The sequence below is a fragment of the Microtus pennsylvanicus genome, chromosome 1 (genome assembly GCF_037038515.1).
Source record: "Microtus pennsylvanicus isolate mMicPen1 chromosome 1, mMicPen1.hap1, whole genome shotgun sequence".
NCBI classification, from domain to species: domain Eukaryota; kingdom Metazoa; phylum Chordata; class Mammalia; order Rodentia; family Cricetidae; genus Microtus; species Microtus pennsylvanicus.
Window position 1 is genome coordinate 112,245,765 of NC_134579.1, and position 23,636 is coordinate 112,269,400.

General features: G+C 54.2%; 1 protein-coding gene across 13 annotated transcripts in view; it reads left to right on the plus strand.

The window, feature by feature from the left end:
- Ncor2 (nuclear receptor corepressor 2) overlaps window positions 1-23,636 on the plus strand; it is a 155,466-nt gene that overhangs the window by 10,744 nt on the left and 121,086 nt on the right. For all 13 annotated transcript variants that reach the window (XM_075978557.1, XM_075978566.1, XM_075978546.1 and 10 more), the window contains exon 2: window positions 14,798-14,842. The gene's annotated coding sequence lies outside the window, so the exon portion shown is untranslated. The remainder of the gene's footprint in view (window positions 1-14,797; window positions 14,843-23,636) is intronic.

Here is a 23,636-nt window from a genome sequence, read left to right on the forward strand (position 1 = left end):
GGGTCACCACAGCATGAGGAACTGTATTGAAAGGAGGTCACAGCATTAGGAAGGTGGGGAAACCACTGCTGTATCCCAGTTGTTTGGGAGATGGAGACAGGATCCCTGGGACTTGCTAGTGAGCCAGGCTGACCTAATTGGAAAGCCACAGGATGAGACCCTCTCTCAAAACAACAAAAACCAAAACCAAGGTAGTCAGGACGTGGGCAGCAGCATTGAGATGTCCTCTGACCTCCCTGTGCCTGTGTACACACACACCCACATTCAAACACAATCCAGTCACATCGACCCAGCTGGCTCAGTGGTAGAGCCAGGCCTCACAGTGGCTGGTAAGGTACAGCTGATCTCTGCCTCTGCCCCTTGCTCCTTCTGTGCTCGCCACGTTGGTCTCAGCTACCTCTCCTTATATAGGCCTCCACCCCAGGGCCTTTGCACATCTCTGCTCGAGGTGTTCCCCCTTGAGGCGCCCCCCCCATCATCAGTTTTGTTCACACATCGCCTGTCCCAAGGGCTCTTTCCTGATTTGTCAGTATGTTACACCCTCACCGGGCTGAGCCCCCCTTCTTTAGTACTCTGATGCCTGGCATTGGCTGTCTCTTGCTGCTGTCTGTCACCCCCAGCTATACCCCAAGTTCTAGAATGGCGAGACTGCATGCTGGGTGCAGGGCACCTGCCCCAGGACTGCCGGAGTTCTGAGTCTCCCATCTGTCCTCATGTCTGCTGCCTTTTCCAGGCTTTCAGTGCCGGAGTCCAGCCCTCTCTGTTTCACCTCGACTGCTCTGGACTGTTGAGGTACAGGCCTAGGTGCTGCCCAGCCTCAGTGTCTGAATCTGTACAATGGCTGACTGCCTTTAACAGCATGGCACGTGTGTGGGTGAATGTCGTCCTTGTGTCCACTGGCTTGCCCCTGCCTGGCTCTTAGGAACAGGTGTGCCTGGTGGTGTCCAGAGGCCTCCCTCTGCTCTGGTGCCAGAGCTGGTTGGGGATATCAGAACTCTACAGTGCCTGTCCTGGACTGACCCTTCTAAGCCTCAGTCACTAGAGTGCCCAGTTCCCCATTTTTCAGCTAGGGAAACTGAGGTACACGTTACCATTGTGCCCCTTCCTGGGTGGCAGGTGGCCTTGGCAGGACCTAGTCTGTCCTTGGGATCCTTCCCTTTGATTGGGTAGGAAAGTTCCTTGCCCTCAAGTGCCTCTCTGGTCACTGCAGCTTGTACTCTCAGGGTCCCCCTCCAAGGCGTCTGGGCTTTGGCTGGCTCTGCACTGAGGGAGGTCTACCCTGCTCTCTTGGCTTCTCCTTGCGTGTTATAAATAGCAAGCAGTCCCTACTTGGACAGGAAGCTGTGTCCCCCCCTACTGTGTCACCTGGCACCTCGGTTCTGCTCCTCCATTGTCACAGGTCTGTGGGACCATACTGCAAGTGTGCTGTGTGACCTTCACGTTTGTGCTGTCTTCCCTGTGCTTTGATTCCCTTGGCTGGTCATCTGGGCCCCCCAGTTTCTGGAAAGAGTACTTCTGGGTGTTTGGGAGACATTGAGATGTGTACGGCCAGGAGAGAGGAGCTAGCATGGATGGGGACATTGCTGAACTGGGGCAGGGGAAGCTGACAAGATGGTACTGTGGGAGGGTCTTGGCACTGGAGGCCATCTCCTTTGCTGCGTCTACCCTCTCTGATCCTTGGACAGTGCTTCCCCCATTTTCTGGACAGAAGGTGACAGAAAGGGTTTTGAAGCAAGAGGCTATTTCATGGAGCCCTGGGTCAGCCTTCAGTTCCTGTCACAGGCCAGGGCTGACCTTTGTCCCTTCAGTACTGCCATAGGGGACCTGGTTCCCTGGTGGTCCAAGGGCCAGACTTGTCTGAGTATCTTTGGGTGGCTGTGAGACCCCATCCTAGCTAACAACCTCTACAGTCCTCATTCCTGCCAGCCACTTGGCCTTCTGGGAGCTTCCCATGCATCCTTCACTCTGCTGCCCAGCTGTGCCTTGCAGAGTTCTGTCACCTGGCCTGTGATACCTGGAGGGCTCACAGAAGCTCGAGGCTTGGTTGGTGCCAGTATTGTTCTTATGGCCTCAGCTCTGCTGACAGGGGTTGGGGAGGAGAAAATTTCCTATGTCTCTGCTGGGTCTCATGACTGGCCCAAAAACAAAACCCCAAACCTCCAAAACACTGATTGATAGTTACTTCTTGTCGACTTAGAGCCAGGTCTCCAGTGACAGGCTCGATCTGAGTCACATTTTCATAAAAGGCTAGGCTGTGTTCTGGAGGTGGATCTATCATATGGGTGGCAGATCTGGGCATGTCCATTGTGCCCTATGGAAATGGAGAGGCTATTACTTGGGCATCAAAATCAGAAATTTGAGTTTAGGGTTTGTGGGGTGAACCTTGGGGGTTCTTGAGGCTCTGATGCACTTATATTGGAGCCTTTTTAGCAAAATAGTCTCCAAATGATGCTGAGTGTTGGATGCTGTATGCTTTGAAAAGTGGCAAAGGAGAGTGGAGGCTGCAGGTGGGACTTGGGAGCGAGTCGGCTGGAGCCAGGGGAATGGGTGGGGTGCTAGGGTCTTCATGACCAAGAGGCTGGAGGCCAGGGCTGAAGAAGATGGGGAGCAGTGCTCTGGGTCCCTAGCTATGGGTGGCTCAGCCCCACCCAGTGTCTTCCCCTTGCTCTATTGTTGGTGCTCCTGTCCCCAAACCGAGGGTGGAGATGGATTTATCTGTTGCCTGGTCATGTCACTTGTTACAACCAAAGAGGAAGCTCATACTGAGCCATTGCTCGCTTGGGACTGGGGATGATGGCTGTTCCTGACCTCCAGGACATTGGTGGTCATTATGTCCTGGGATCTGGGGGCTGGGGTGGCCAGGCAGGTGGGGGAGGAAGGGGGAGGCTGGGAGGCAAGGGGTGGTCTCTGGTCCCATCCCATGTTCTCTCTTTGTATTATATTCTCTCAAACCCAGTGTGTACCCAGCTCCGGTGGATGCCAGGGAACAGCGTGTCCCTAGCTTATCCCATGACAAATTTCAGTTGGTTCCCTAGGATGCGCTCCCCCAGCCATGGCCTTGTCTCCAAGGGGCAGGTGCCCTGGGTTCTCTGCTGCAGGCAGTGCCCAGAGGCCAGTTCCCCAGATGCAGAGAAAGGCGGAAATTGCCCGCTCCTGTACCAAGGCCTCTGGGCCGGTTGCCAGAAACTAGAGCAGCGATGAAATGAAATGAGATCCTTCTACGTAAGTGTCGTGTGTGTCCTCCCCGCCCTCCCAGGCAAACTCTGGAGGTTGGGCTGACTGGGGGTGCCCTCATGGGGTTGGGTACAGAGGCTGTAGGGCAGAAGAGCCTTGTTTCTACCAGCCTGGGCGAGGTGGCAAGGAGATAAGGAGATGTGCTGGTCAAATAAAGATCACAGGACATCGCCACCAGCTTCCCTTGCTGGAGACCAGCCCAAGCTGCCTCGGTTGGGTGTGGGCTTTTCTCACCCACATCTTTCTGCTCCTCAGGCCAGTGTATTTCCCTGTTGGCTTGGGCTCCACTGTGTCCTTGTGGCAGAGTTCATGGGTCTCGTCATTCTGCATGAGACATGTTGTAGCCTGCTGTCACAGTGAGCTGTGTGGCCCTGCCGGTTTGTAGGTCAGCAGTGGGGGAACAGTGACAGCTTTATGTGCCACCAGCCTGGCGTTTCCCATGGCACTCTGGGAATCTCGGAATCCCCTCTCTCACCAACATCCACATAGCCTCAGCATGTTTAAATCATGCTGCCTCAGTTTCCCTGTATGTAACACAGGGCTGAGACAGTGCTACCCATTTTGGCTTGTTTGTGGAGCTAGGACTTGAGAACCAAGCCACTGACTGTAGTAATTGTCCCCATTGTCATTAGACTTGTGTCGAGATCTGTGACTTGTGGGTTGATGTCATCTGAGTAGTGTCTGTCATGGAGAGTGTGTCTCGTGATTGGCGGATCATGATGGGAAGAGGCTGCTGGACCATCCTGCATACACTGGGGAACAAAAGGAAATAGGTGTGGGGACTTCCCGGAAGGTGCCTGCTCCTGTGCCGAGGCGGCCACTCTGCCAGGGCATGCAGGCAGGGCTTGAGCCTTGGCAGCCATGTTTTCTGTAAGTGGGGAAGTTAGAAACAGTCTGAGCATAGCCCAGCCTTTAGAGGGAACTCCTGGTGGGCAGGAGAAGGGGGGGCTCTCGGTCTCAATCCCTCTTCACTAAGTGTTTTGAGACATGTCTCATGAAGCCTAGGTTAGCTCACATTCCTAGGGCGGGCATTGTAGGTCCAGCATATGCAATGTTTGGTTCTGTAAACTGGTGCTCGCTTTTGTGACAGCAGAAATGCCTACAGACCGCCCAGTGCCCTTGGGGCACTCCTCCCAAGGCTCTTTGTGTCTTCTAGGGCAAGGAAGCCTCACGCAGCTGAGCATGCTGGTGCCCGGGCCTGTTTGTAGATTGTCTCTGAAATGTTTTCAGTGTCTGCCAGGCACTGCAGATGCCCTGACCTTGCTACTTTTGTCTTGGCATTTCAGTGTGGGGGGCACAGATTATTCTGAAGGGGCAGGCGGTGCAGTGAGGGAAGTCAGCCTGGGTTTACCACCCCCCCCCATAGAGAAAGGCTCTGTGCTCCTTTATGATTTTGTGAGTGGCCTTGCCCAGCATGTGGCACCCATGGTGTGTGTGGCCCCTCTGCAAAGTCAGGCATCAGTAGCCCTTCTCCACAGGCCCTGGGAGCGGCTCAGCCCAGATCCCTACGGGGATTAAGTGGGTTCATTTGATCGTGAACTTGAGCAGGCAGCTTATCTCCTCTGAGATAAAAGCTGAGTAGGCCATGAGCCACCTGGCCTGCGGAGGAAGCAGGATTTTCTATTCTCCACTCTCCGCTTCCCCTGCTAGGGGCCTAGAGCTTCTCTGCTGGCATTCCTTGCCAGCATCTGGACTAGGCCGTGGGGCAGCCTGAGGCCTGTGCCTAGCTGAGGAAGCCTGAGTTACATCTAATTACATATTCAGTTTTCATGTCCCCATGTGTAGATAGTCCTGAGGCCCAGAGAGGTTAGTGGGCTTGCCCAGTGTATCCAGCAGCCCTTGGCAGTAGCTGACTGGAATCTTCTGGATTCAGGGAAGAGAAGCATTGTGCCTTGGTCCTAAAGAGTCCGTGCCTTTGGTACCTGCTCGGCAGGGGTAGCTTTTATGGTCCAATCATTCAAAGCTTGTGTGGCAAGGGGACTTAGTTGGTGTGGGATTCTCATGGACAAAGCCACAAGCATCCCTAGCAGTTTCTAAGACGTCTAGGTAGGAGTGTTGGGCATAGAGACCCTGTTGCTGTGTCTCTCGTAGGCAACAGGAATGGCTACCACCACTGACTGTAGGTTAAGCCTGGAACTGTTTAAGCACATTGGGGTGTAGGTTCTTTTCCAGTTTCAATCACCACCAATACAGTCCTGCCTGAGGGCCAGTGAGGGGCTCTATGCTGCCCCGGTGGCTTCCCCATCTTGATGCATTTTCTCCCCTGTGGGCCTACCTTCCCACATGCTGTTCCACCTGCCTTGAAGCCTTTCCCTAGAGACAGACATGGTGTCTACTTGCTGCCAGCTCATGGCATTTTCAGGAGCCTCAGGTAGTTGGGGCTTTGGGGAGTTAGAACAAAGTGGGTTTGGGGCCTTTGGCTCCCACAAACCCTGCCCACCCATTGGCTGGCTCCTTCCATGGACCAGGTTCCGTGTCATTATAGGCATTAGGCTTGGTTTGTAATTTTACAAATTAGTTCTTAGGAAACGGTTTATTTATTCAGTTAACAATTTTTTCACATTTCCGTGTGTATGAGTTTCACGGTGTACACTTTGCCATGCTGTTTCTTCATGTGTGGAGAATGCATGTGTGCGTGAGGGCTCAGAAGCCTGCTCAGGCTCTTCTTGCATTGTCTTTAGCCATTTCCTCTCTGGGACCTGGAATGTACCAAGTAGGCTAGGCTGGCCAGCCAGGGAATTTGAGGTTCACCTGTTTGAACCTCCCATAATTGCCATCACTGGGGCACAGGTGCCTAGGTGCATGCCAACATACCTGACTTTGTATGGGTGGGGTTCCAAATTCGGGTCCCCACACTTACGAAGTAAACTCTTTACCCACTGAGCTGTCTCCCCTGCCCTGCTGTTACTTAAAACACTTCTTTTTCCTCATTTAAAAATATAGCCATGCGACTGGAAAGATAGATGGCTCAGCCACTGAGCCCTGGCTGTGCTTCCATAGGACCCAGGTTTGGTTCCCAGCACACACATGACAGCTCAGAGCCACCTGTGGGGATCTTAAGCCGTCTTCTGACCTCCATGGGCACTGCATGCATGTGGTACGCATACATGCTGTAGGCAGAACACTCATGCACATAAAATAAACACAAATCTCAAAAAATGATGTAATTGACCTGTCCACACAGTCAGATATCACTCAGCCACAAAATGGAATGCAGCACCTCGTCCCGCCCCCCCAACATGATATGGAGCGGCATGGAGTGACATGGAATGAAGGAAGGGGTGTGCTAACGCTCCAGGTGTGACGTGGAGTGACGTGGAATGAAGGAAGGGGTGTGCTAACGCTCCAGACGTGACGTAGAGTGACGCGGAATGAAGGAAGGGATGTGCTAATGCTCCAGGCGTGTCGTGGAGTGACGTGGAATGAAGGAAGGGGTGTGCTAACGCTCCAGGTGTGACGTGGAGTGACGTGGAATGAAGGAAGGGGTGTGCTAACGCTCCAGACGTGACGTGGAGTGACGCGGAATGAAGGAAGGGGTATGCAAAAGCTCCAGGCGTGTGAGCCACGGAAACGTCCAGAAAGGACAAACCATGGTGCAGAGGAGCAGTGGGGAGGGTGCTTGAGAGACTTCAGTGTGGACAGGGTCACTTCTAGGGTGACAGGCTGTTGTGGAACTAGATAATAATGGCTGTCCACTGAATTAGCCCCGTTGTCCTGATTCTGTCATTTCATGATTCTTGAATTTCATCTCAATAAATACATGTGAAAACCAATGAAGATTTATTTTTTCAATTTTTATTTTAACATTTATTTTGGGGGCTGGAGAGATGGCTCAGTGGTTCAGAGCACTTGTTGCTCTTACAGAGGACTCAGGTTCGATTCCCAGCACCCACACATAGTGACTTACAACCATTTTATCTCTAGTTAAAGAGAATTTGACTCCTTTTGACCTTCACAGTTATTGGCACACAAGTGGTACACAGACATACATGCTGGCAAAAACACCTATAAATAGATACTTTAAACATTACATTTATCTATTGTGTATGTGTGGGGGGTACCACACATGTCTGCCACGGCACATGTATGGAGGTCAAAGGACAACTGGCAGAAGTCAGCTTTTCTAAAGCCATATGGATCCCAGGAATTGAACTCCAGTTGTCAGCTTTGGTGGCAAGAGTCTTTACTGCCAAGCCAGCTCCCTGGCCTGAATGTTTCTTTACTAAGCAGCTTCAATTTTTCTTCTTTAGTCTGCTTGGCTCAGCAGCTTGACACTCTAAGATGAGAGAGAGGATGTTAGGTCAGCAGGGAACAGGTAGTGGAGGAATTTGAATTGGGGCCTCGCCCTATTCTGAGATTAAGAGTTGTGCTCTAGGGCCATGCTGCTGACTGGGAATGGGCCCTTGGGTGACCCCTGAGTGCTGCCCTGAGTGAGAGGCAGGCCTACTTGTTTGTTTATATCTGTGATCTCGAGTCCTTGGGACATGGTCACAGTGCACACAACCTTGTCACCCCAGTGGGGCTGGGAGAGTCACCAGCTCTTGTTACCAAACAGAAATCTCCAACTGGACCAGGCTGTGAAATCAGTCAGTACTGCTCACTCCTGAAGTAGAGGCTGGGTCCTCTTCTTCTCCCATGTGGCCTTGGCTTCTAGGCGCAGGCTGAGTTAGGCTGAAAAAGACCTCTAGGAATAGTGTCTGAAGATCCCCCCCCACCTCCTTGAGCCTCAGTTTCTCCAGTTGTGTGATGGGTCCAAGAGGAAGGTCAGCAAGGCTGGGGTGGTGGTGTGGAGGGTGAAGGGGTCATGAGGTGTACCCCATTTTACAAACTGGACACATTGAGATGACTCAGGGTAGCTCAGCCCAGGCTGGCAGCAAGCGCAGGGCAAAGGGCAGATCCTCACTGTCTGCCAGGGAGATGGCGGCATTTCCATCTTGGATCTTCCTGGGCACTGTGGTGTGGACAAATGTGTCAGGCGGTGTCAACTCACAGGGAACTTGGTGAATGGTGTGTGGGGAGCTAGGGTCGGCCTCCCCCATGACACCTTCAATGCCTGCTGCCTCTTCCATCCTGGGTTGCAGGACTCTTGAGTATCCCCTGAGCCCTGGGTGACAGATCTCTTTAATTTGCCTCTTGACCCAGGCAATTAATTGTATTCTGGCGATCGATTGTGGCCCTGATCTCGCCTTAGCCCCTGGCCCAGCACATGCAGCCTCTAGTGGCCTATCCCTGCTCCTGGGTTGCAGCGGAGACTCTGCAGCAAGCCTGCTTTCCCCAACCTCTGGGTTGAGCCTCCTAGAGCAAGCATGATGGGGACTGTTGGTGATTTTTACTCGGCCCCAGGCTGAACCTGGTGACTGACTCCACACTGGGTCTGTTAGGCAGCCCTGCTATGTTCTTTCTGCAGATGGGCCCAAGGGCAGCACCCTCATCCCTTCCCGTGATCTCTGCCCTACTTGTTCCCCAGGCCAGGGAAATGTGGAGACAGCTGGGGAGGTGAAGTCCCCTTGGTGGGGCCTTGACCCCTTTCTCCCCCTTCCCTACCCCCATCTGGAAAGCTGGGGAATGTGGTGGCTTAGTTGGGGGGGTGCTTGCTTGACATACACGAGGGCCTGGTTTGCACCCCTAGTTGCTCAAAAACCAAAATTAATAATAAAACCAGAGTGGGGCTTGTTGGGAGTGAAGGTTTGCGTGGGGCTGGGGCCCATGTGGGAGAGCGCTGATGGACAGGTGGAAAGCAGATGGTGGGTCGGGTTGCCTGGGCCTCTGTGGGCTCCCGGCCTGGTTTGTCCTGGCCTGGCCTATACTTGGCTGTGAGCCAGACTGCCTCTGACCACAGAGAGGCCCCTTCTCTGGGAAGGCGGTCGATGTGGCTTCTTCCAGGCCTCCGCCTCTAATTGCTCCCTCTGGTTCTGCCTTTTGTAGATCCGCCCTCCCTCCCCCCACCCTGGGTGAGAAGCTAGATGGCTGCTCTGAGAAGCCCATTCCCTGGTGTAGGTGGAGGGCCAGACACCAAGTCCTGAGGATCCAAGACTGCCCCCCCAGCTCTCTCTGACTCTGTGGTTCTGGGGATAGGGCTTTTCTCCATCCATGAGATGGGGTCGGGATAGCTGGGCTCACAGGGCTGAGGAGACATTACAAAGGCTGGTATGAAGCCCACATGGTGGCTGTGGTTATGGTTCCTTGGCGTGAGTTCCCCTTGTCATTAATTATACCCAGATTGAAGAGGCCTGATGTCTTGGGGACCCAGGCAAATGTACTTAGAAGCCATGGGTTCTTGTGACAGTGGGTCTGCTTTACATATCTCTCCTGACCTTGTGATCTCCTTGGGAGCATCCTGTGTACCCTCGCCCTGTCACCAAGGTTCTGTCATGTGATGTCCCTCCCTCCCCCAGCTGCTGGCCCTCTTGGCCTTGGTTTCACAGCCCCTGCCCTGCTCACCGGAGAGCTACAGGGGTGAGGCTGCTGCCATCCACCTCCTGCCGCGGCTGTGGCAGCCAAGCTGCTAGAGCTGAGACCTTGGTGGCCTCCCTGTGATTGCTTCTCTGCAGCTTCAAGGAGAGCTGCCGAGGGCGGGCGTCTCAGCTGTCACTTGAGAGGGAAAATAAAATATCCCTGTGGCTTCTAAATGGAAGGGCGGTGGAGCGGCCTCTTTTGCTTGGCTGTCTCAGCTGCTGGCTCCCACAGCGACACAGGCCCCTTGGGGACAGGGTAGGCTTCCTGTTTACCTGGTGTGGAAGGTGTACCCAGACAGGCCATCCTGGGAGGGTGGGGGATCCCCCAGTTCCCACAGAGCCTTGGGGCTCTAACTGCCCCAGCTTTGGGCAGCTGGGTTGTGTAGTTCGGAGTCCTCAAGCTGCAGTAGTGTATTGGATTGGCACAGAGGTGGAATGGGGTGGGTGGGGTGGGGTGTGTGCATCACGTGCATGAGGGCCTAGCCAGATAGGTGTCTAAGGGCTTCTCTAGGATATTGCCTCTTTTGGTGTTCCTCTTGGCTATAGAGCTTGGGGAGCGGGTGCTGGTGGTCATCTGGAGGAAAGAGGGCTCCTCGTGAGAGATGTCTCTTCGGGCACCTTCTGGGGGACACTATGGAAGCTGAGGATCCTGAGCGGGAACTAGGTGGAACTGGAGCAGTGCTGGTACGGGTTGGAGTGTGGGCTGCAGGGCTTACAATTGGACTCCAGAGTCCCTGCCCGTCCACACTGGGGACTGAGGTCATCTGTCCTATGGAGAGTGTGACTGCTGGCCAGAAAGAGGCTGGGAGGTAATGGGGATTTGTGCCAAGCGCCTCCTGGGATCATCACCGGTGGACAGTTTCTGTCATCTGTCCAGGGACACAGGAACTGGGAGGCATGGGCGTGGCTTGTCTGGAGCCTTGAGCACAGAGCTGGGCTTTGCTACTGGGTCCCTGCTGCAGACTGTTTAGCTCCTCATGTGGGAGGGAGGGAGATAGGGTCTAGGGAAGTACATTGCCTCAAGATCAGAGACTGCCCTGGGTGGGTGTACAGGCTGGCCCTGTCACTCCTGTAACTCCTGCAAGGCTGAGCAACTCAGTGCCCCTTGTTTCTTCTTGCAGCTATGTCCTTTCCAGGTTCCGCAGAAGTCGTGTCTGTCCCCTCCACCCCCTTCGTGTCCCCCCCCCCCCCCGCTTTTCCCTTTGTCCCCCCCCCCAGCCAGCTGGTCCTTGATCTTGAGTGCCTGACTGCAGCTCCACTTCTGCATCCCCCTTCCCTTGCCGCCTCCAAACCTATTGGAGGGTTCATTGAATGGCCCTGGAGCTGCTTTTCCTGATGGCTCTGTAGGGTGTGGGCAGGTATGGCTAGTCACGTCTATCTGTCCTCTTGTTTATGGTCACATTTCTACCTTCTGAAGCAGGGGGTTCAGCTGCTGTCCTGTGGCTTTGTTTCTGAGCAGGGTGCAAGGTGCAGGGTTACAATTAGGTAGCTTCCCAGAGGAGGAGTTGTTGGTTGTCCTGTCCTAGGAAGATGGGGATGGGGTGTGGGGCAGAGTTGGACAGGCAGCTAATGGGCCTGGCTTTGAGGCCAGCTCTGCCTGAGGCCTGGGAGAGGTGCCTTGGAAAGTGCCCCTCCCCCAGCGGCCTTGCTGGGAACTGCCTTCTAAGCCCCAGGGGGCAGGAGGAGCCCTTGGAACTTCCTCCAGCTGCTGAAGTGGGCAGCTGGATATTAGCTGGGAAGGAGGGACACCCCACACTCAGTATGTCTGCTGAGGGCTGTTGGGGTGCATTTGGGTGAGAGGAGTGTTGGACGTGCAGGCCTGGATGTCTTGCCAAGTGTGCACAGGGGATGGAGAGGAGTACACTTGCATGCTGTGTGCTTGTGAGCTGGCTGGCCAGGGAGAGGGACAGGAGTGGCCGTAAGCCAGACAGGCCATAGTGGATGTGACAGTACCGGCAGTGGAGCGAGAGTGCTGAGGCTTGCCGAGTGTGCTGGGGAGAGCCTGGAGCCTGGAGGGCTCCTAGTGGCAGGAGGCAAAGCCCCATGCTAAGAGTACTGCACACGGGAACTCAGCTGTCTCTCTGGGTAATATGTGTGTGCTTATACACACTTGTATGTGCCTGCCTTTTTTTTTCCTCCCCCCTGGCTAGTCTATAGACCAGCCTGGCCTTGAACTAAGTGATTGGCTTGCCTCTGCTTTTCAAGTGTTAGGATTAAAAGCAGCGCCACCACCAACCACTGCCTGGCGTGCGTGCCTGTTATTGTTTGCTCTCTGTTGCTGTGATAAAGCATGTTTACCAAAAGCAACTAGGAGAGGAAAGGGTTCATTTCTGCTTAAACTTTCCCGGTCCTGCCATTGAGGGAAGTCAGGGCAGGAGCTTATGCAGGAACTGAAGCAAAACCGTGAGAAGCGCTGCTTACTGGCTCACTCTGGCTCGTGCTCAGCTGGCTTTCATACCATCCAGGCTCAGCTGCCTAGGGATGGTGCCGCCCACAGTGTGCTGTGCCCACCCACATCAGTCACAGGGCAGGCTCACAGACATGGCCTCAGGCCAATCTGATAGGAGCAACCCTTCACTTGAGGTCCCTTCTGGTCGTAGGTGAGTCTGTGTTGTGTCAAGTTGACGGTGAAAAGTAGGTCAAGGCCTGTGTCCATCCATCCTGGTGCCCCAGCCGCTCTGGGCTCCAGCCACGGCCTCCTGCCTGAGCAGCTGGGACACCCACCTCAGAACTAAATGGGGACCGCGATACTGGGCCATCTTCTTGTCCCCACTCTGAACTGTCCACAGGCTCTTTTGCATTCCGCCGCGGGTGGTGCTGTCTCCCGGATCACCCACCCGCTTGTCTGCCTGGTGCCATTCCCTGATTCTCACCTCCTCATACATTTCCACCGCCTCCACTCTGTTCTTCAAAGCAGCATGGGAGCTTGTTTCTCCTTAGCCAAGACCTGGCTGAAGGCCTTGTTGGTCAGGCTGAACCTTACCTGCTGTCCCTCTGTGGGCAGCCATGCCTGCCCTGTCCAGTGCCTTGCATGGAACCCTGGCTCTCACTTTGTTTCCTGTCTGTGTTGCTGGCAATTCCTGCCAGTGTGGCAGTCGCCTCTCTCGGTAGTCCAGCTGGGCTCCCTAAATGGGGACTACCTCCCTTGGACCCACTGATCCTGCCATCACCAAACAGGGCTCGCAGGCAGTGAGGACCTGGAAGGGATGGCCCCATTTCCCAGCTGACCTCCTAGGGTAGGGGTCAGTCTTCCTACTGCTAGGGAGGGAGGGTGCCCGCCTTTGAGGCCTGGCGCTGCCCAGCCCATTACAGACAGGCTGCAGGTGGCTGGCTTCTGAAGCTTCCGGGAGCCATGCCCGTCCTCCCCATTCCAGCTTCCCACAGGGCCTGTCTCTGGAGTTGCTGCAGATGGCAGGACCCGGTGCCAAGCCCCAGGGCATCACAGCAAACAAAGGCTTACAGAGGACACAGGGCAGAAAGAAGTGACTGGATGGTCCCCTGTGAGTTGCCTGCAGCTGCCCCTTCATGCCTGGAGTTTAAGAGGCCTGCCAGGGCAGGCAGTGTGGGAGTGCAGGCCCTGGAGCTGGGCTGCGAGCCCTGGCGATGCCAACCAGCAGTCATGGGAGCATGCAGGGTGTGCACATCCTGACTCCTTACACACTCACTTCCAGAATGCCTGTGAGGTTGATGTTTCTGCTACTGCGAACATTTCAGAGATGCATGTGAAGGCACAGAGAGGGAAGCTCCTGGCCTCCAGGTTGCAGAGCTGGGAACCTGGGGTACTTGCTCCAGAGCCTAGACACGCTGTACTTCCCCTTTATTGGCTTCTTGCCTTTGGCTAGGGACAGGGATTCTCAAACTCCACTTGAGGCCGAGATATTGGTGCATTGCGAGGGGTCTTGGAGATGATGTTGGGGACAGCTTGTTTCTGAGGGAGGCCCGAGGTCGGGATGCCAGACCTGCCTAGGGTCCCAGCTGTCAGTGGTGTTTGGATTGTGTGGTGCGCTGCCAATTGGCGCTTTGTCCCTACTCATCCTTCTGCCGCGCAGTAAAGAATTCCTGAATGTTGAATGGCTGATCAGGGTTGTAACTGTAGTGTTTGGGGATGCTGAGGCAGGAGGATGGTGAGCTTCAGGCCAGTGCGTGTTACATAATGAATATTTGTTTCGAACATTAAAAAACATGAGGCTGTGGGTGCAGATGCAAGTGTGACTATATGGGTGTCTCTGATGGTGCCTACAAGTTAGCCTAGCTTCTCTGGGATCATGGTTTGTTGTTTGTTTCTTGATGTCACACAGCAAACATCTGTTTGGCTGTCTACAGATTCCACCATGTTGATGGCCTCAGCTCCTGTGAGTTCCTGCTGCTCCCTGTTGGTCAAACACTTGATGTTGTCTAATTCCAGCCACCCTGGCAGGCAATCCTGGTGACTCCAGACTTAACCCTCACTCTGGGAGTATTGCCCTAGGCCATTGGCCATCGTTCCCTTCTGGATGGTTTAGATCCAGGCTCTCTGCTGTATCAGTCTATGGTGACTGGGTTGAGGACTTCTGTTTGTTCTGACTAGGTGCCACGGGTGATTGAGCCTACAGGCCTCATGTATGCTAGGCAGGAGTTTCTACCACCCAGATACCTTTCCAAAACCCTCTTTGTATGTTTTATTTTTAGACAGAATCTCACTAAATTGTTCAGGCTGACCTTGAACTTACTCGGTAGCTCACCAGCCTTGAATACATGATTTTCCTGCCCCCCGTGTATCTGGGGTGGCATGCTTGTTACCAGGTACTACTCGGTTAGGGGTTTGAGTGCTGGTGGTAAATGTGTCTGCCATCAGTTGTCAACTCTTGCTGCTTCTCAGGTCCTGAGGGAGTGGCTGGGGCAGGGGTCATGGCCATGATGGTCTTGGAACCAAAGGGTTGGGGTTGGAAGCTGTCCCTTTGTAACGCAGAGGTTGTAGGAGTGAAATTTGGGTTGGTTGAGCCTGCCTCTTTGACTTTTTCTCTGTCCTTGCCTGTTAAGGGGCTTCCCTCATAGGGCCTCTGTGGGAAATCCCTATCTACAGGGGAAGCTGTGATGTTTAGTAACAAGACCCCATTTTTTCCCCACAGCTCTCCTGAGTCTTTGAGGACGCAGCCTCCTGGTGGAAGTTTCTGGTAGGTTTATCTTTATTTCTACTTTGTGTCTGGGGTGTGTGGGGCCCATACTGCTTGATTTTCTGGTGGAAGCTGGCCTGGAGGGTTGTGGAGCCAGAGTCTGTCTAGCCAGCGGGAGCGGCGTGGACTGGCGCTTGGTAGGTCCCTCAGGGTTTCCAGGTAGGGCAGGAAGCAGCTGGGGACTGAGCTCTCTACCCTTCCCATTGGAAGAGTTCCTTCTTTATCCATTCTTCGATTATTTGTTATTTACTTTCTTGTGTGGTACTGGGGATGGTACCCACCACAGAGTCATGCCCTCCAGCTCCTTTTTATTTTGGGACAGGGTCTCACTAAGTTGACCTGGTTCCCCTTGAACTCACGTCATAGCCCTGACAGGCTTTGCACTGGAGATTCTTCTGCCTCTGGCATGACAGGCCTGGCTCCTTGAACTGTTACCTCTTTGTGAAGCACCTCCTGTGTGTAGGCCGTGCAGTGGGTGTTGGAGATGGCTGTCAGGCTGGACAGGGGTCCTGTCCTCAGTGCACAGCCGGCAGTCAGCCAGTCTGATGTGAGGTGCTGATGGGTGAAGAATGAGCTCAGGAAAGAAGGGGTGCGTGTGTGGGGTGGGGTACAGTTTCATATGGAGTGTCAAGAAAATGGCATCTGAGGCTGGAGGGACGGCTCAGCGGTTGAGAGCACTGGATGTTCTTCCAGAGGAGCTGGCCAAGTTTCACAGACCCATGTGGTAGCTCACATCTTTTACGCCAGTTTCAGGGGATCTGACTCCCTCTTCTGGCCTCCACACACTCCAGTCACACATGTGGTACACAGACATACTTGGAGGCAAACATACCTATACATGTAAAATAAAGATGACGGAGTTTGATTGAGGCCTGAGAAAGGGGGAAGGGAGGTGTCTGGGGGAGGGTATCTAGGCAGACCGTGCACATGGCATGGGGCTGCCTGCTTGGCAGGACACTGCCTCACTTGTGGGGTGTCTGGCTTGAGTCTTTGAGGCATCCCAATAGTCAGGAGGGGAAGGATCCCCCCCCCCCCCCGGTTCTGCTCTTTCAGGTTGGCATTGAACTTGCTATGCAGCCTTGAACTTCTGGTTCTTTTGATTCCATCGTTCATGCACTGCAGGTGTGTGCCACCACACCTGGTTTGTGCTGTCCTAAGGCTCAAACACGGCACGCCAGGCACATAGTCTATCAAGTGAGCCGCTTCTGCAGCCATAGGCTATGGTTTCATCTGAGGCAGGAAAGGGTGGGCATGAGTCTGTGGGGGGTGGGGCTGTCCATCAGGTCTTTGAGAGTGGAAGGAACGGCTTGGTTGCACCCCCCCCAACCTCTTGCTCTCCATCCATCCGCATCTCGCCTAATGGGGAGCCACCTCAGCCTGACTTATCTGCCTGTCACGCCAGTGGCCCACCCGAGGACGATAAAAGGGCTTTTTGTCTGCAAGCACTTAGCTTCCTCCACTGGGGCGATCCATCATGCTTGCGGGAGGAGGGGAGCAGACAGAGGGGGAGGGCGGGGAGCCAGGGACCCAGGCGTCTCCTTGGCTAAGACAAGGCTGTCTGGGAGCTGCAGGAACAGGCTAGGAATGTCCTGAGCCCCATCCCCAGTGGGCAGAGGGCCATGAGGCCTTTTGGAGACCCCTTGGGGTGGGTGATCTGGTGAGGGAGAGGGCACAGGAGTCTGAATGATCAGCTGGCCACTTGCACACCCTCAGGTCCCCGCTGAATGCTTTGTGGAATGACCTTATGTAATCCCCAGAGCACTTGAAAAGTGCCATGTCACTGTCCCTGCGCTGCAGATGTGGGCAGTAAGGCTAAGATGAAGTCCCAGCATGGCTCTGCACTGCTGAGGACCTTGGGTTCTGTGGGGGGCCTGGCCTTGCTGTTCTGACCTTGTAGTTGGAAGTGGGGGCTCTAGGGTTTTCTAGAGGAGGGCCACTGCCACTGGAGTTTTAGGCTCGGGTGGGGGATGGGATTTACCTGAGCCTTGACTGAGAGGTATGCTGGGAGATGCAGAGGGGAAGCTGGTATTTGCGGGAGGTTTTGGGGGGCTAGGATACTCAGGAGTACAGTCAGGGCAGGCAGACATGTGCTCAGGGCTGAGTGGATGAATTCTGGTGGTGTAGTTAGTGGGCTCACACTCTGTGCTGTGTACCCCACCTAGACTGTGGAACTGGTTTTGTCCTCAAGCCCTGGCTGTGGCTATCACAGGCCAAGGAGCACAAGACTCCCCCTTCCTTCCCTATGGGTCAATACCCTCCATCCTCTGACTCCTTCCCAGCTCAGGGTGCTGAACCTTGGTCAGGCCTCTGTCTTCCTTCCCTGCCCTCCCCTCCTTCTCTGCCCTCCCCTCTTCCCCCCTTCTTCCCCCAGGGCCACCCTCAAATGACAGCAATTAATGGTGCCTGTGATGGCGGAGTCTGACAGCTGAGCCGCCTGCCTGCAGCTGCCCTGCTAATCGGGCCCGGGGGACCCCCCTCTTGCTTGTTCTACGCGTGCCCTCCCCTTTGCTCACTGGGTCGTCAGGGCCAGCCCCATAGGCCTGTGGGAGACCTGTGGGAGGCAGCAGAATCGCCCCAGCCCTGTAGCTTCTCCCTGTGTCTGCCCTCTGTGGCTGTCCTTTTCTGTCATCAGGGAGACTTCTGCTTGACCTCTCTGTGCTCCAGTGAGTATGACTGGATGGGGACACTCCAGTTGCCCACCTCTCCTCACATGTCCTATTCTAGAACTGAAGCTGGCCTGAAGTGACCCTAGGGTGACCGGGGGCCTTCCTCACAGGCCTCTACATTTAACTGTCTCCTGAGAGAAGAGGGCTCCCATGGAACCAGACCCTTGTCCTACCCTGGACAACCACTCTCAGTCAGATCCCTGGCCTGATCCTGGGGGACCTGGAGGCGTTTCTTGAGCCGTGTCCTGCCTGTTGCCTTTGCCAGGGTTAAAAGAATCCCAGCATGCCCTGCCCACACTGGGCTTGCCTTGCCATCATTTTGAGCAGCAATGATAAGGCCCCTGCTGTATACCAGGGCCTACAGTCCGTGCTTTCACCTTGCTTCGTTTTAGGACTTGAAAACAGTTTTGACATTGTGTGTGTGTGTTGTGTGTGTACATGCACACATGCACATTGTCTCTCAGGAGGATATCAGAGGACAGTTTGTGAGAGTCAGTTCTCTTCCCGCCATGTGGGCCCCAGGATTGAATTCAGCTTGTCAGCTTGGTGGCAAGCTCCTTTCCTCTCTGAGCCATTTCGCCAGCCCCATTTTCTGGTTTTTATAGATGAAGAAACTGAGGGGACAGAAACTAAAGTGATTTAAGAGAAATGATTTAATGAGAGAGACATAAATGTGACTTTGAGCTCGGACCAATCCTACCCATTGTTCTTATGTCAGGACAACCCAGAGCCCTGACACGAGGTGGGGAAATGGCCCCTGGGCCTTAGCCAAGCATCGTGCATGGTTTGCCTGTCACACGTGTAAAGTGAACCTCGGCAAGCTTGCTGGAGATGGCAGCCATCTTAAGGGATGAGGGTTTTTACCCCCACTGTCACGTGCACACCTGTTTGTGTGTGTGTGTGTGTAAATGCACATGTTTACACAGAGTGTGCATGTTCTTGTGCCTGGCTTCTTTCTTTCCATGTGGCGGTTTTGAGTTTTCTCATTTCTGCACAAGAAATGGCTCATCTTTTCATCCTGCCAGGCAGGGATGGTGCCAGAGTGTCATATTCGGCAGCTTGCTGCGCTAGTCCTAGCTGTGGCTTTGAGGAAACTCCCCTGGACCATTCCTGCTTGAGTCTGTGAGTGCGGCTCTGTTTCTCCTGGGCGCACTTCTAGGAGTGGGATGCTAGGTGCATGGTAAGTGTGGAGCCGCCAGGGAAGCGCTGTCTCACTCGCAGGGTGTGGGCAGGGTGTGGGGATTGCGGTTGCCCTGCTTCCTAGCCTGCACTTGCTACTGTCGGTCTGTCCATTGGCTGCCTGAGTGAGTTCTGTCGCGTTTTCGTTTACACTTCAACATTGGCTGCATTTTGGTTCTGTCTGGCCACCTGGTGGATGGTGGAAAGCTTGGATGGGTGAGACAGTCACACACCTGCCAGGACTGGCTCTGTCTTTTCTTCCTAGTCCCAGGCGATTACTTACCTTTTCTTGTCTTACTGTGTGGGCTAGGACCACGGTGCGTTGTTGGGTAGAGGCATCCACTTACGCTTTCAGGATTACCAGGCGGTGGGCGATGTGAACATTCCCGGTTAGTAGAGGAGGAAACTGAGGCACACGTGGTTTCTCCGCATGAGGTGATTTCTCCTTGTGAGGGCAATGGGCACATAGGACTTGGGCTTACACACTTTCTCTTCCGTGTCAGGAAGTTCCACCTCTGCATTCGCTAGCCTGGAGGGTCGTGCCAAGAACTCAGCCTTCTGTCCAGGGTTTCCTGTGCTCCAGAGCCAAGGGTGTGGAGGAGAGCCCGGGCCTCTGGGTTAAGCCCTGTCCTTTGGCACCCTGCACCAGGAAGTGAATGTCAGGCTCTGGTCTGCCAAGGGTCTGCTCTGACCTAGCCTGCTGTCTTAAGCAAAATTACACACACAGTTCCGAGGAGCTGTTGTGGGGGCGAGGCCTGGGCCTGATGCTGGGAAGCCCAGGAACAGTGGTGGCAGCAGCGGGGGAGGGGGACCTCCTGTTCCTTACAACCCCCCCTTCCTTGCCTGAGGGGGTGTCAGCTAAGACAACTTTTCGGGGGAAGAAGGCCCGTAAATCAAATAAGCAATCCCGTAAATAAACAAGTAATGAAGTTAGTGGGGTGCCTAATTACATCAGAGTCGTAATTACGGATGGATGCCTGCCCGATAATTGTACTTGTTTTTAATCTTCGGCTCCGACATGTGTCTCCTCCACCTAGCAGCGGTCGTTGGCCCTGGCTGGTGGCTTTTTAGGGGCCCTGTGCAGCCCAGGTGGGTGGGTGGGGTCCCCAGCCTTGCCTCTGTCCCCGCAGTGGGGTTTGTAAAGCTGACTTCAGATCTGAAGTCACTGAGCGGTGACAGTGACAGGGATGATAATAGCAGTGGGGTTTGTAATGGCGCCCACAGTGCACTTGATGATAGTTTATTTAACCTCCAAACCTCTCGAGTGCTATCATCCCCTCTTTATGCATGAGGAGACCCAAGCACAGAGAGGTTTAGTGTCTCGCTTGAAGTCACACAGCTCTCAGACCTGGGTCCTTCCTGCCTCAGCCTCTGGGCTATCCTCTGTGGGCATCTTGAGTACTTTCCCTGCTGTGGGCGCAGTGTTGAGCAGTTTTCTCATTTTGCATGATGGCCTTGCATCCACAGTGACGTTACTCTGATGACCTTGCATCTCACTAAGGACAAAGCTGGCTCTGTGTCTCCGCCCTCTGGTAGCCATCATTGAACCCATTCCACAGAGATGGAGGCTCAGGGGAGGAGGACCGGCGTGGGCTCCCACAGCCAGCAGGTGGAAGGGCCAGGGGTTCTGATTATCGTCAGCCCTCTGGTGTAGGAGCAGAGCTGGTGGTGGGGGTGACTTTCAGGGTGGCCTGGAGGCCACTCAGCCTTGTGTGTAGGTTAGAGCTGCCTCAGCCACATAGGTCTGAGCTGCCTTCCGCACGTGGAGCTGAAATCCAGCCTTGTTCCTTGTTGTTTCCCTTACTTTAGGATCTTCTTTGCAACTTAACATGTGGAATGTTCTGGACAGTGTAGGGTCAGGCTCTGTGAGTGGCCTCGGAGTATCAGCTTCCTCAGTAAGTGCTGCTTGCTGAGGGTGATGAAGGCCAGCAGGTGAGGTTCATCCGTGGGAGGTGAGGTCAGGTAGGGGCAGTAGTTAGGGGACCTGAGGTCAGGTGCAAGGGCACTGAGGTTAAGTTAGACCCCGGAGGGAGGGAACTGATGGTGCTCAGACTGAAGAGCTCAGAGAGGAGGACTTGTTCTGCTACAGCTGGATCCAGGAGTACAGACATCGCTGTGGGGAGCTGCCATTGTCTCAGCTCTTCTGTGGTGGCTGTTCCTGTCACCAGCTGACTCTTGCCACCCCAGAACCTGGGAGGCTGTCCCTCTCCTGCCTCTTCTCTCCCCAGTGAATTCTTCAATGCCTTTCTTACCCGGCAGGGAGAGGTGACTAAAGGGTGGTGATGTGATCAGGGGTGTCCCAGACTCCAGAAGGAAGGGAGTGAGCCCAGACTGGGGCTTGAGCAAAGAAAGCTAGACAGAGCCGTCCTGTTGGAGTCTGTGACTTTAATCTCAGAGTGTGTGCCCCCCCCCCCTTTCTGGACAGTCTTTGGATTGTTCCAGAAAGTTCCAAGTCTGGGGAAGTTATGTCTGACACGTCTGCAGATGCTGTTTTGAGAAAGTTGGGGCCCAGGACGATGACACTTCTTTCCAGAATGATCCTTCTTGTGCAGTGGGGTCAGCGGAGCACAAAGTGACTAGACTTGGCTGTTTTGCTGTCTTTCTCTAGCCTACTGCCTGTCTCTCCACACCGGGATAGCTGTGCCTTTAGGGGTATCGTGAGGGACCATGGAGCTTGTGTAGACTGTAGTTCGGTGCCTGGCATTTTGGGGATGTTGTGTCCTAGCTTGGTCAAGTCCTTGTGGGAGTATTGGGTGCCTCATCTCTGTGTTACTTCTGCCTGGGTGTGGGTTCTCAGAGTCCGGGGCAGTGGTTACTGCCTTTCATGGCTGTGGCTGCGGCTGCTGCTGGGGGAGGCCTGGGTGGCTGGTATCTCGGGTGGAGGAGGTAGCCCCTTTGGGTATAGGATAGTGCACCACAGCCCTGGCCTTGCCGTGCTATGGCCAGTGGGCCAAGGGTATTCTAGTGCAGTGTGAGAAGTCCCCTGTGCCTGGAGCAGTTGACAGGGACGAGGGTACTGTAGAAGGAGCAGCAGGCCGCTTCCCGCCTCCAAGCTCCCCGCCACCGGCTAGCTTTACCCAAAATGATTACACGGAAACTGTGTTCTTTTAAACACTGTCTGGTCCATTAGCTCTAGCCTCTTACTGCTAATTCTCACATCTTGATTAACCCATTTCTAATAATCTGTTTAGCACCACGAGGTGGTGGCTTACCAGGAAAGATTCAGCATGTCTGATCTGGCGGCTGGCTCCATTGCATCTGCCTCACTTCCCTTCTTCCCAGCATTCTGTTCTGTCTACTCCACCCACCTATGTTCTGACCTATCAGGCCAAGCAGTTTTCTTTATTAATTAACCAATGAAAGCAACAGATAGATAGAAGACCCACCTACATCAGGATACCCTTCTGTTGTGGGGCAGAGCTGGCTGCCTCATGCCTCTCTGGAAGGGGTTTGGATTCCATAGTCTTTGTCTCACTGGATCTGGCAGGCCCTGTCCAGTAATGTGGTCCTTGGCTTACCTTTGGCTTGAGGGGGTGTAGCTATACTGTTGGCTCCCTTGTGCCTAGCACTGGGGTGGGGATGGGGAGGGGAGAGAGGCCATAGCACAGTCCTCTCTCTGAAAGTCTGAACTGTGGTGTTCAGTTGAGTCATGTGATGTGATCTTTGAATAGAGGGTCTTGGTGGGCTGCCTTCGATGGAGATGGACATGGACCCAGTGACGAATATCGAGACTCTAAGGGCATTCTGTGGGCTGGAGGCATTAGGTAGCTGATGCTGCGGCAGCTGAAGGACACAGGACACTAGGAGCTGAGGGGTACGAGGGCCCTATACCACCTTGGCTTTGAATTTCTAGCCTCTGGAATGAGGTCCCATCCCACACCTTCCCCCAGTAGCTGGTCACCTGTCACTGCAGCCACGCGGGTGAGCATACATACTGTTTTTATGTTAGATTCTGTGACTGCTGCCGCGTGCACAGTGCTCCTTGCACACAGTAGGGGCTCGGTACATGTTTCTAGAATATCCGACAGCTCCAGGCCTGGGGCCCAGGGGTCTCTTCAGAGGTGTGGGCGCCTAGCAGAGGCTCAACCTCTGGTTATCATTCAGGTAGAGTCATGAGATGAATCTCAGCTGCTGTTTTAAGACCGGGTTTTACTATGTATCTAAAACTGACATGGAACTTACTGTGTGGTTCAGATGGCTTGAACTCAAAACAGTCCTCCTGCTTCAGCCTTCCAAGTGCTGAGATTGTGATTGTGGTTGCCAACACATCTGGTGAGATTAGCCTTTGGGATACAGACGCAGACTGTATCCCAGGCTGGCCTCAAAGTTGTGGAATCCTCATCTTCCTGCCTCAGCCTCTACTGCCTTAGCTAGGGTTGCAGCATGCACCACCACACCTAGAGAGACCCCAGGCTGGCCTTGAACTCAGAGATCAGCCTTGGGATTAAAGGTGTGCGACACCACCACTCGACCTGAGATGAACTGTTTTCAGTGCGTGATCAGTGTGTCAGTTCTAAGCACCCAGAATTGTGCTTTGGCCACCTCTGTCTGATTGTGAACTGTTCTGCCTCCTTGCTCCCTGTGGGGCGCGTTGCCCTTGTCTTCAGCCCCAGGCTGTGTGTGTGGCTATCCTGTCTCTGGATAGAGTCTCAGATGGGAACCTTGTGTATTCTTTTTTCTGACTTCGGGGCACTCTGCTCTGAGGTCCCTTTATGCTACAGTGTGTCCAGGTCTTCATGCTTTACCACTCTGTGGTTAGACTCCATTGTGTGGAGATGTAGCCGTAGAGTGTCCTTGCAGATGGGGAAACTGAGGGTAGCATGGCCTCTGTGCCCGGGTGCCCAGGCTTGGGACGAGGTGGCAGCAACAGTTTCTAGTTTTCTCCCGTTCATTGTCCCTGCCTCACTTCGTGACTGACCAGGAAGCAGCTTGCTTGGGGGATTAAGCTA